The sequence below is a fragment of the Cydia amplana genome, chromosome 8 (genome assembly GCF_948474715.1).
Source record: "Cydia amplana chromosome 8, ilCydAmpl1.1, whole genome shotgun sequence".
NCBI lineage: Eukaryota > Metazoa > Arthropoda > Insecta > Lepidoptera > Tortricidae > Cydia > Cydia amplana.
In genome coordinates this window covers 10,231,833-10,245,426 of record NC_086076.1, presented here as the reverse complement: position 1 = coordinate 10,245,426, position 13,594 = coordinate 10,231,833, and positions in this window count along the sequence as shown.

The window sequence follows — 13,594 nt, the reverse complement described above, 5'->3', positions numbered from 1 at the left end:
ACAGTGATATCTAAAGCAATGTCATCTGAATGCTTTGTCTATAGGCTCATAAGATGACTGCTAGCAGTCATCTTATGAGTATAATACAACTAACATACAACTGCTTTTTTGTTTTCATTTACAATAATAACTCTTTTTTTTTTAAATAATAACTCAATTTTTTTTAAATAATAACTCTTTTTTTTTAATAATAACTTTTTTTTTTTTTTTTTTTTTTTTTTTTTTTTTTTTTTTTTTTTTTTTTTTTTTTTTTTTTTTGCTGCAGCTGTCATAGAAAAAGTAATGTATGCAACAGCTCATAATTGGTTCTTAAAATTCTCGGGTCTTTTTTTACAAAACTCGACTACGTCTCGTTTTGTAACTTCGACCCTTGAATTTTAAGAACCCTTATTATATTACTGTTGCATAAACTACTATTATCGGCTGCACCACAAGTGAGCAGAGCTTAAGTGCTCTCGTAATCGACTTTGTAAAATTGCTCGTTTAGCTCCTTACTTACTTAGCGAACTATGCATCCGCTTTGAAATCCGTTAAAAAATAAATGATATACATATACCTACCTATATATTTTTTTGCAAATAAATATTTTCATTTCATTTCATTTGGTTGTAAATATGTAATGATATGTTTGAATGAGATGCTATTCTAGATTTTGTATTGACTAATTATGGAACCAGCAAATATGTTATTAATAAAAAAATCCTTTGGCTCTAAGCCATTGTTGCGTGTAGTTATTTATTTTATAGTTAGAAATATCAGGCTACCCCTTTTATTTTTATAAATTCTAGTCGACATTGGACCAAAGCAAGAATATTATAAAAGGTATAAATTTAAATAAAGTGTTCTTAGGTACGAATAAGAAGACTGTCATGCTGCCGTGATTTAGCACATTATTTTTTCTTACGCGTAATTCTTCCTGAGCCTACTGTTATTAATAGAACCTCGTCATTCTGGGCAAACTAAATAGTAAATAGTTTAGGGGAAAATAACAGCACAGAATAATCTCTATCATCATTCGTATCTTGATCCCGTCCTATACACATGCATAATTGAATCTAAATCCCACATATGCGTAAAGCCAAGGATCAACGCCAGTGTTAACACGTCTAGTCCCATGCCGGCCGGCAGGCTTACCGCGCTGCATATGATTATACATATAAACACAGTGACAAGGTTCAACCGACGTCAACTGAGGGAACAAGTCGCTTCATATCACAACTTAGCATACCTAATAATGTGTGCAGTGTAGTGTAGATTATAACTCCAGAAATTTCTAAGCAAAGCATGTTCGGATTTAGCTTATAAGTAACTAACTCGAGAGGAGGACCGAGTCTAACAATGCTATACCAATTCCGAGCGTGTTTGAGAAAATAGCATTTATTCAAGTGTTTTATGAGATTTTAATTCTCCTGGAAAGCCATTTTTCACTTAAATTTAGTGTGAATCCAACCTTCCTATTGTATACAGTGTTTGACAACTTTAATAATGTAAGTTATATACCTACACGGTACACAAGTCTGCGTGCTTTCATTCCATAGGTAGGTATGTATTTACATTAGATACATAGCGCATTAGATAGGTACCTACATAGCGTTAAATGGCTCAAAAAGCATCTCGACAATAGCAATGTTTCAAGCTGAACTCGGCTAAGAGCTGCAAACTAATGAGATTTACTTCAAGTCTTGTTAGATATAGTAGTTCCTCTAAATATTTCCTTCGCTCGTATGAAAATTTAAATGTTTAAGTTTATTTAGCCAAATTAACACGTGGGCATAATCCTAAAATGCATGCTTTTTGTCACAATCATAACCATACGTGTAGGTATTTATCGTACATACCGAATTGATTTCATCAAATTCAATTAAATAAATATCGAGTCATTGAGATTCTGATTCGATAAAATTAAGGTAACTATGTAATTTAAATGCAAATACCATTTCGTGCGGTCCAGAAGAAGCTTTTTCAATAAGTACTAAGTCGTGCACTTCGGTCCATTGCTATAAATGGGTAATTCTCCTTTACTAACACTGCTTTCGACGTCGGCGTCGTAAGAAACATACGCATCTTAATTTAAGTTTATAATGTATTTTGATGCATACTGTACAATAAACTAAATTAAACAAACAGGCTAGCCGCAATAACCATACTATTTCGATAAATCCGCGACAAACATCCCACTCAGAACTAGTCGGAGCAATCACACGCATCGCCGCCGCCTGCGTGCAAAGCCTTTCTGACGAATGCAGCGCCTGAATACCGCCCAAATAATTTATTGGCCCAAGATTAAACGCTCTAACCATGTACGAACCTCGCAGGTACTTGCTACCTATTAGTACTAGTCTGTCTACCTCCTCCTAGACGCACTCAGCCAATAAACTGACATGACGCACGGTTAAAACGATTTCACGCTTCAGCCCAAGAAGACATTAATTCTTTGATGGCATTCGAGCCGAACAGGATCTTGGTCGATTCATAGTAATTGTTTAAAAAGATGTTTTATGCAATTTTTTTCTACAAAAGTTAATAACTTATTGTTCAATGTCCATCGGGCGCGTAAATAGAAAAAATAAACGAACGAGATGACTAACTTTTCAACAGAGAACGTTTAAAACCTTTTTTAAACGCTACGGAATATATAAGAATTAAAAAAATTACGCTAAATGTTTGTAACACGTGGGAATACTTAACAATGTCGATCGTTCATCGCAATTAGTCTACAAAGCCTACGTTGAGCCCACGTTTGTTTTGCAAAGCTACTTAATTATAGAGGCAATTTGCGGATGAAGCTCTCAGACCAATTCCGACATATCTGCCTACCGCGCCATGTCGCCAGCCTAACCTGGTCTCCCCAACACCGCCATTTTGATCGAACGTCGGAACTAATGTATAACTAAATTGCTATGATCTAGAGGTCTTACCGTTGGCCGTGCAACCTTTTAGTGTTTTAGCGATTCTTGGAGTGTTCAGTAACGTGTTGCAGCATGAACGAGAGCTGTCTGAACCGTAAAGTGTGTTGTTTATTCAGCCGTTTGGACGGGCGGGATTTCGAACGTTCCGATACATTCTCCGGTCTAACTCGGACGTGAATAGCTGCTTCTTTCCAGAATATCAATGCCTCATACATACTACTTTCAAGCCAGCGCTCGTCATCTAAAGCTGTAATCCAGACTTTATAGTTCCTAGAAACTTAAATGTCGTAGGTATATTTGAAATTTGTATTACATTTTTTTTTCGAGAATGAAACTTTTAGAGATTTGTAAAATAATATAAAGCCGTTTAGCACTAATTGGCACATTCACGACATGCTAAGCAGTAGCGCGTTTGATGCCTGTTGGTTGATATGATAATGATATAATTAAGCATATAAAAGAAAAAAAACTTACAATGTAGGCAACTACGAGTAGCTAGGTCTTTTAAGTGCCGTTTATAAAACTCAATAAATTTTACCGAAGCAGAATTTACCTAATAGTACGAATATAATGCACAGCAGACCTATTAGTTGCAGCCGTGTACGTACATACAAAGCGTGTAACTGTGCAGTTTGTTGCCGTCGACCTTTGACTGGGAACCATATTTTATACCCGCAATACATAATATGTTACGTCTAATGTACTGGAAACCTGTACCCACTGTTACAACTGTTACAAAAGTTATGGCTGGTTAGAATGCATAGGATGGAGCGAAGTTTTGAAAGTAAACGAACAATTTTGTACTCTTTACTATCAAAATATATTAAAGTATATGGTGAATATGGTACGGAAATTCGTATGAAATGCCTTTGGCATAGTGCACGGGGAGTCTAAATTATTGCTCAGCTGTATTTAGGCTATTTAGCCGGTATGGACCACGCGCAAAATTAGTCTGTGGTTTTCATTAACAGGCACGCAGTATGAAATTAATTTCTAATTATTATATCATCCGATATCACAAAGCGAGTTAGTTGTTGAAATGATCTCATGCGAACAGATGCTGCAATCATTTGACTGTGCGTTCAAATACAAAATACATACCTATTGAAGCGTCTATTCATATTGAACATTCTGTGTTATTAAATAAAGATGCTCCGATTCCAATATATGAAATTTGTTGTTGACTGACCATCTCAATAAACGAGTAAAGGATTTCTCGTATCCTTTGAAAGCAGTATAATACTTTTCTGTACATAACAAAAATATGTATAATTCAGTTGTTTAGGTACGATCAAATCGTTTTATGATGTATTTTACTAGGTTCAATAAAAACTTAATGTTACTGTAAACTTTTTATGTTTAACCCTTTATAGGGCAGCACACTTAGATATATATACTTGATATTTTTCTATTTGGCCTTATAGTTGAATAGGTACTAGGTAATATTTTTTTCCTATACATAATTATTAGGACTTTAAGGAGGCGATGCGGCTTGAATCATGTAGTTTTTTTTTAAATCTGAATCGTTAAAGGGTTTAAACACTTTTCTTGGCCAAGTTTAAATGTTTTAACTAGATACAAGTAGGTATTTCTCTTTTTGGTAGGATCAGGAATCGGGATTGTAATATAGTTTTTAAATTGAATTCTTACACGTTTTTATAAAGGCAAATGCCATTAAAAATCACTTAACTAATTTATACGGTTAATTATTTGAGCTGACATTAGTACTTTGTCGGTTTACTAACGTTTGGCGTAGCATTTTTTAAAACGAACGCTTATCTCCGTTTCCATTTACTTATTGTTAGATATTCTGAAAACAATTATTCCAAGCGCATATTCTGAAATAACAGCTATCTGCTCCAGCATCTAAACTTTTGTGAATTTCCATACAAACAATAACATTCAATTGAACATGTAATTATGAACTTCCAGATTTGTATAGCAAAGGCTTATAATCACGCTTGATTTGACTTAATTAGTACGTAGCCAAATTTGGGATAGCCAATCGAATGAGCAGCTTTGGTGCCTTTAATTAAACGGGTTAATTAATCCTTACACAGGGATCCTGTTTGGTAACTAGCGGATACTCCGTAATCTGCTAGTCTGCTTATAAAAGGCACATAGATCTATCAAAGCATCATGATAAAATCAAAAATGAATAAAAAATCAAATGAACATCACGTTTAACATCAGTCCGAATAATAGTTATAATTTTGTAAGTTCCTTAAATTAGTAGGATAAAATACAGTGAAACCTGGTTAAGTGGGACCTGGATAAGTGAGAAACCTCTATAGCTGGGACTCATGGTGCGGTCCCGACACTTTAGCACTGAATTACCTCTGTTAGTGAGAAAAAACGAACCTCTGTAACTGGGATTAGTTGTTGTGATTTTAAAGTCACATTTACCTCTATAATTGAGACAGAGAGTGTATTTCACCTCTTTTACTGAGACTATATTTATAAGATCACATTTTCCTAATTGTTTTTTTAGAATTTAATAGGAATTGACCTCTGTATCTGAGATAACGTCAATCTATGACCTCTCTAACTTGGACTTTATTGATCAATTTCCGTATTCTTACTAAATCTTAGTCTATCCACAAATTCCGCATTTGCTTAATTGTGTCTAAACGACTTCAAGTTTCATTTAGGTACTTTATGTAGTTAAAACTATCGAAACGAAAGCTGAAATCTTGATAGTAACACGAATAAACAAATTTTCATTCAATAGATTTCTAAGACGCAATGAAGTCCGTATCAAATTTAATTGAAAAAATATATCCTTTGGAGAATCATTCAAAATAAATTCAAAGAAATAATATTTAGGGACAAGGATTATTTTACCTTATTTATTTTTAAAGATAATTACAAAATACCTTATTAACCACCTCTATAACTGAAATATATCCTCTATTCTCACCTCTATTAGTGGAACCCTCTGTAAGTGAGACAGAAATTTATTTGTACCTGGCTAACTGAGAGCCTGGGTAAGTGGAATACCTCTTTAAGTGAGACAAATCTGCTCGTCCCTTGAGATCTCACTTATCCAGGTTTCACTGTATATGTATTTGTAAATACTATAAGCGTAAGAAAAAAATAGATATTTATGATCCTTTCTGTCTATGCTCCAGTGACAGCTATACCATACCATTAGCTAACTATACCTAGAATATACATTAAACTCGCATCACAACACCTGCCAGTCAGTACATTCGGACAAAACAAAGTATGAAAGGCTCAATACTAATATAATTTATCAATCGGATTCCCGCGGCAGGATGGAGGCAGACTGACGCATTTCCGGTCGAACCCGTCCATAATGTGGTTATAGCAGTACGTTTGATTAAGCCCCGGCTTATAGGACGCTTGTGCTAATGACTACCATACTCACGATCTACATGTGGTAATTTAAATGGATTACTGCGTGTCTGAGAAGTATTCTTCATCACAAGATATCAGGGCAAAACTTTCTCCAAGATGACCAAACACTACGCATGTAAGTAACCTAAAAAATTTAAAAAATTGAGGCAGCAGTTCTTAATTATATTTTAAAACAATGCCTTCATGTAAAAGTTCCCTACCTTGGATAGGTTCATGTTAAGTAAAAAGATAAGAAATAATTCATTCCTCGAAGTCACGATATTACGTTTCCTTTTTTGTATCAAAGAACGTAATGTAACAAATGACTAAACATTCGTAACAATCTGTTTCACGGAAATTTAGTCGATAATGTAATCCAATTTCCAGAGAATAACGTCAACATAGCACTTACAGTTCACTCACCACAAATCTACTTACCGGACGTCAGTAACATATATACCTTCAGTTGTTAAATTCTGGTGCCACTGTATTCAACATTAGAGATTAAATTCGACTGATCTTGTCAAAACAAAATGACCAATAAAATGATAATGATAACAAAGGTTATTTTCTATGCTGTCATATTAAAATCTCGCCTCTCTATTCTATAGTGTATAATTTGAGGTAAAACGAAGTCTCACTAGTGGTTTCTAAAGATGCAGGCTTTCAAGCCATAGTCATAACTATGGATTTCACATTGCTGTGGTCTCGTGTCAAATGAGCTTTCAGCTTGGTTTGTTATTTTAATTTGTTGAGTCAAATCAATATCACGTTAAAGTTTTTACCTATAATTTCATCCCTTTATTGTCTGTAACTCTTACGAGTTAGTAAATAGTACCTACATAAAAATTCTCGACTTTACTTAATTCAAGGCCAAACGGACTTTTTCTTCAAATATCCACTTCGTCTTAGCAAAAACAAAAAACTCGTAAAAAGTAGGTGCGTGCAGGTAAACGCGGGCGCAACCGGTCCCTCCGCCTTACATTAACGCAGATTGTTCACCAAATTACCCCTTTTTACCCATGCCAAGCAAACACCGACTTTAAGATGAAGCGGAAAAATCATATTTTATTCGACGGCTAGGGTGTACTCGAATATAATTTAATAGAGTTTAGCGTGCACCTTACAAAGTGGTTTAATATAATCCTCAGGGAACCCTTTATCGTTCAAATATATTTAAAAAAATAGGAGCATAAATTTGCCTGCTGCGTTGTACGCAATAATTCATAGCTTACGACGTATATAATTCTTCCAGCTTCACTATAAGTAGCAATAAATTCTAGGAAACAGTTTATTTGTAGAGTTTCTTTTTACACCATTTTTTGTGTATTTGGCATTTGTGTCAAAAAGATGTATGACATGCAGACCAACCAGGAAGTAGTCCCATAAATCTTTGTTTTTATCCCTAATGCAAATCTGTTAAGAAAATAGCTAAAACACTCGTCCAACTAAAAGTATCCCCGGCAAAGACTAGCCACTTATACTTTCGTTTTCATGTACGATACAAGTACCTACATTTGTTCGCTTCGCTATTGATTTTACACTTCAATAAATCTACGCAAAGGAATGAATGAGTGAATGTTGCGAAGGCGGCAACGAAGATATGCTCCCGTTGATGTTATTAGGACGAGTTATCTGAATTTCCTGAAGGGTTTCACTTAATTTCCTGCATCCCCCGTCAGTGGGCCACTGGTCCATGATACAAGAGGATACGACATGTCATGTTTACTTGTTATTTATGGAAATTTCGTCCGCCCGTTGACAGGTTTTTTCAGTAGAAAATATAGGACATACTCGTAGATACGTAAGCATTTTATGACATAACCAAAATTTCCTGTCCACAATTTCCTAGTTACAACTAAATATATGAAGTAGGAACAAAAGCGATTAAAATGATCAGTTGAGATCAATGAGCTTAGTAATGTTCAATAAATGGACTATCTATCTATCTATCATACAAGCTTATTTACCTATTTTTTTACTTTATGAGACGATGCCTTATTATTAATTCAGCTCAGAATGAATTAGGTCCACAGCTCGCTCGCAGTCTTCCGTGGCCTATTTTGCATTATAAAGAGCCCTGTCAGACCAGTTAGCAGTCTAAACTCGTATGCTCGTCCTATTTCAGCCTCTCATTGTGTTTGACACAGTACGTTCCGGACCCTGGGTTTATGCTGCAGATACACTTTAGCAAAGTTAGCGCAGTTATGTTTGCTTTTATCCTAATGAAGCTATATATGTACTCGTAACAAGGATCATTTATTATCATCGCAAATCATTTTACTTTATTTTTGGTTGTAGTTGATTTCATGCCATTTTTCTTGGTAATAGGCAGCAAAGCGAACCCCAATACTTAAGTACCCCGATATTTGTATTTTAAGATTTATAGGATCTTCGGACCCAGATTTTTTATGACAGTGCAGCCACATAAGCGTTAAGATGTAATGAAGACAATGAGTAAGGTAAATCGTAATTCCAAAAAATATATAAGAATGTAACACCCTCGGACAATGGACATGTAGATGTATATTTTACTTACAACACATTTTAGTAGTCTGTTTGTCTATCGTCATTAGTAAATAAACAAACCCGTCTAACTTCGTCACAAAGCCACCAATGCCATTCATGTGCTAGCAATTAAAAAATCTCGCATGCGTGAACACAATGTAGGCGCTTCAGCCGCTTCAGCACTGAAAGCGTAAGGACTTTCTCCTTGCTGTTTTATTACTGAACATGAAAAGAGAGCCAGCCTGTCATGAATTAAAATAATTTAAAATATACGGTTATATGAATGAGTACATATATTCATTTTTTATGTTTTCCGAATAAAAAAGATTTCAGAATAAAAAATAGATTTATTAAATTAATATTGTTTGTAATTTGATTAACTATATATGAACAAGGAGGGAATGAAACCACTGTTGATCCATGTAATTATAACGTAAAACGTAAATCTAGGAAAAGCTGTAAACCACGAACTAACCGTTGATTTGTAGAAAATTTAATTAAATGATAGAACAGTTCATATCCAATTCATACTATATGTATGTATATCCCGCTCGTCATAGTAATCTCGCAAATTATACTCGTAGAGACATTTTCTACGTTGAATATAAGCAATAACAAAGTCAACGCTGGTTTGTCTGACATCTGTCGTGCCAGCGTACCTAAGTATTATATTTGAACGAAAGAATCTCCGTAAATATAAGTCTACTAGATCTAGGGTTGCCAGATGGTCGGGATTTGGCGTGATTCTCCCGATTTTTAGATTCCCGACCAAGTGAAAATTGTCCCGAAAAACAGCTTCACGTTATAAACCAATAATTTCAAGTTCCGACCCGCTTCGAGTCGTAACGAGCAGAGCAGCAACGGTAGTGCCAATAATGTAAAATATTGTTGTTTTTAATACAATTACTTTAATTTGAATGTTATTTTTTTCCCGACTTAAGTCCCAAAATCCCGAAAAATTTATGTTTCTTCCCGATAATAGCGCTTTTCGATCTGGCAAACCTAACTAGATCCCCAATCCGCGCGATATAATTCCGCGGCCGAACTTGTATCTAATAGAACCGGGGATAATCCCTGGTCCAATTTGTCAAGCTTCCGTGGAAAGACGCGGATGCTGCGAAAGTAATATGTATGTGACCAATTAGAATTTGACAGGAATAGGATTAGACGTATGACGAGCAGTATTATATGTATTTTTGAAACGTTGGAAACGGTTACAATAGAACAGATAGGTATTATGTATAATTGTATATTATTAATGTATTACTTGCTTTAATATGTTAAAACGATTGGCACAAAATTAGATATTGAAGATATTTTGAAACTAGAGTGCTTTGTATGTGTATAATTATGCTGCAATTACTGAGGCAAACGAGAAAAACTTGAGCAAATAAGTTACGAGTAAACCACTAGCCGAAGCATAAACTCGAAAAACAAACAATATTTTACCTAGTATAGCAGATTTACGTGTATGAGTAAGTAAATATTTTGATAAGAACCTTATGTAGGTAAGCCGTAAGCCGCTTGTTCTCACATTACGCGTTGTGACCATAAGAAGCCTTAGCCGGAACACCATAATGCCTCGCTAAGGCGGATTTGAACAAAAACTTCTTGACCGACTTCCTGTTATCTGTTCATGTATTAAATATACAAGTAAACCTTCCTTCCCTTGTTATTTTACAAGAAAATTCCAAGTTAGGGATTCCTTTTCAAACCTTCAGTTATAAAATTCTAATCAATAATATCCATTTAATTAGAGCTTATATGACATACATTTTTAGGTATATGTACAATAAAGTGCCCGCGCGGATCAGAAAACCAGGTTTAATTAACCTAGATACAACAATAAACAATATTTTATTATGAAATGCAATGAGATGAAGTGAAGTATTCGCGTCTTCAGAATCGATAGGTATTTCTTACATACAATTTTACACTAAAGATCAATCGAATTCGATTGATCGTCAGAGATTATTTGCCAATATCCTCAAATCATTACGGAAATACCTTACAGCCTGTAACAACATTATATCACGTGTGACCTGTCTCGGAGTATGAACCCGCACTTGACTGCTCAAGGACCCTTGGAGCGAATATACCCTCCGAAGAATATCTCCTTGAATCAAGAGTATATCGGGTATTTTGCCGATCCCTTCATTTTTTTTCACTAACATTTGATTGTACTTGTATTTTCATTGTGTATTTTGCAAAAGCTCGTTTCATCTCATTGAGCAAAGATTTGTGGTTTCAAATTTCAATAGAGTTTAGACATTTTTACTCTGAGGAGGAAAACATAAAGTTGTAGGTAAATAATACTAAATATTTGCCTTAAAAGATGGGTTAAAGCTACAGAATACAAATTGATATTGTCAGAAAAACTATGTGGAGCTCGGTAAACAACACAGATATAGGAAGGATTATAAGCTCTGAGGTAAACAACCTTCGCTTTTGGTGCGCAATAATCCAAACGTAACATAGGTATTTATTTTGTACCGCAACTTTTTTGGAACATTCATGTAGCGGAATTCTTAAATGAAATCGGTCGTCTTTTCCTGGCTTCATTCCATAACCTTATTTTTTCTCTTCCCTAATATCAAAAATTTGGTTTGATACGAAGCACAAACATTCCGGTTTTTGAGAAATTTCTTGCTTTGTTTGTACGGTAATAACGAACATTTTAAGCTTGCCTATTTTGATAATAAACAGATACTTAATGATTCAAGGAAGCTGACATGGGCAAACAAAAGTGTTTGCTGAAGCTAATGAGTTTCATAAATAATTTCTATCAACGCTAACAAATTTATTTTATCGGGCGTTTCTTCTGATCATGAAAATCGTTTGTAAGTATTACAATTTTTTTGCGTTTTTTCATATATTTCAATGAAGTTGAAGACATAATTCAAGTAGGTATACTACATGTGCCTCCCTAAATATTTACTTCTCTTATTGTTTTTATTTTTTTAGATAGCGTAGGTATATGAAATAGGTACCAAACTTATAGTTCTGTAAAATATCATAGGTATTCGTATATCGTAAGGCAATAAAAACAAAGCAATTCCTATAAAATGAAGCCGTATTTCATGAAAGCTTTGATCAAATCGCGTAATAACAATAAACAGACGGTAAGGGCGTGGGCGGAGCAAAGGTATCCTTAATAATTTCCAATCAACAAATGGCCCTATAAAAATCACTAAAACCTCTCTATAACCGAGATATATCCGGACATGCAACGTCCTGTAATAATCGCATTACAAAGAAAGAAAACGTAATATGCAGTAAAGATTCTCCAATATAAATCTTCACACCTCTATATCCACGATCATTGAGCAAATTACACGTTCATAATACTGACCAGTCTATCGTGACCTGCGGGCGACTCAAGCGAGCGCTTTTGACGCCTAAATAGAGCTGCTTACAGGGAGGTGAGGTAGGTCAGGTTAACTGGAGGCAGTATTGCATGCTTCTATTCTAGCAGACAATACATTGAATGGAAGCTCTCGCACAATAGCCCGAGCTGGGATCCGTTTAAAGCCTTGATTGGGTCTTCTCTGAAAGTTTTTTTGGGCCTTAGACACAATAACGGTCGATTGATCTGTTAATCGATAAAGCAATATGTAAGTAGTTTAGTTTACAACTCAAATAAAATTTATTCGGTATGTATATTGTAAAATGAGAGTTGAAAACTACATAATATAGTAAGTACCGGGTACTTACCGGATTAGGATATAGGTTTATGGCTTATTATTATGTATTTTGTAATGACCAATTTCCTGTATAATTTGACGATGCGTGTTGCGGATGACATATGTGAAAAAATGCATTCTATTTTGACGAAACCTGAGGTGGATGAGCTTTCTGTATGATTACTTTAAAAATATAAATTGACGTATTAATTAAATCAGTTCATATATAGTAAGTTACTTCTTACTTTCAAAGGTAAATACAAAACGTACCTACAGATAAGGATTCTGCAATGGCACTGCATTTTAGTTTTATATGAGTTTTAATCCAACTCTAACTATGCATAAGTCACTGAAACGCTTTTAGTTTGCAAATTCCTGATTGAACAAATCTAAAGCAGCCAAGATGAAAGGCCCCAGATTATCATCCTGAAGGTAAATCAATATTACTGAATGTCGACATAAATAAAGCCTGTCTATTGAACTCCCTCCCTTCGCGGTTTTGGGCTATGAAAAGTAACTAAGGTGTATGTATGGGATCACCAATCCCTCGTTCTATTGAAAGCATCCCCTTTTACGTGAGTTTCTCACAAAATGGCTTAATACAAAAGGAGTAGGTACCTACACATGATAACGTTTATTAATATATTTTTGGAGAACATATTGAATGTAATCCGAAACACAAAGCTGCCTCAAACAATACGCTATATAATCTAGCATGTCGTGGCCAGATCTTGGAATTGATAATGTCATGATGTGGCAATCATTTTATGAAATGATCAGTTGGCCATATCGTGAAAAAGTCAAACCTAACCTAACCATATCATAAAATGATCAATTCTAAAATGAAATGATTAAAATCTTTGATCTGGCCACGACAGACATATTTCAATTAAAATCAAAATTTTCTAAGACAACGGTATTGTGACAAGACCGATAGGCAATAAAAAAAACCCATATGTCTAATTGGTCTTGAAACAAAGATATCAGCCAGTATAAAGGACTGTAACAACCGTCGCAAGTTTATTGTTCAGAATGTTCAGCGTTCATAGTTCACTGCGGAAACAGAAAAGCAGCATGACAGGTGCCACGGAGCTAAAAATCCAACTGTTTTAAAACCCTTGCAATTTTCCAGGT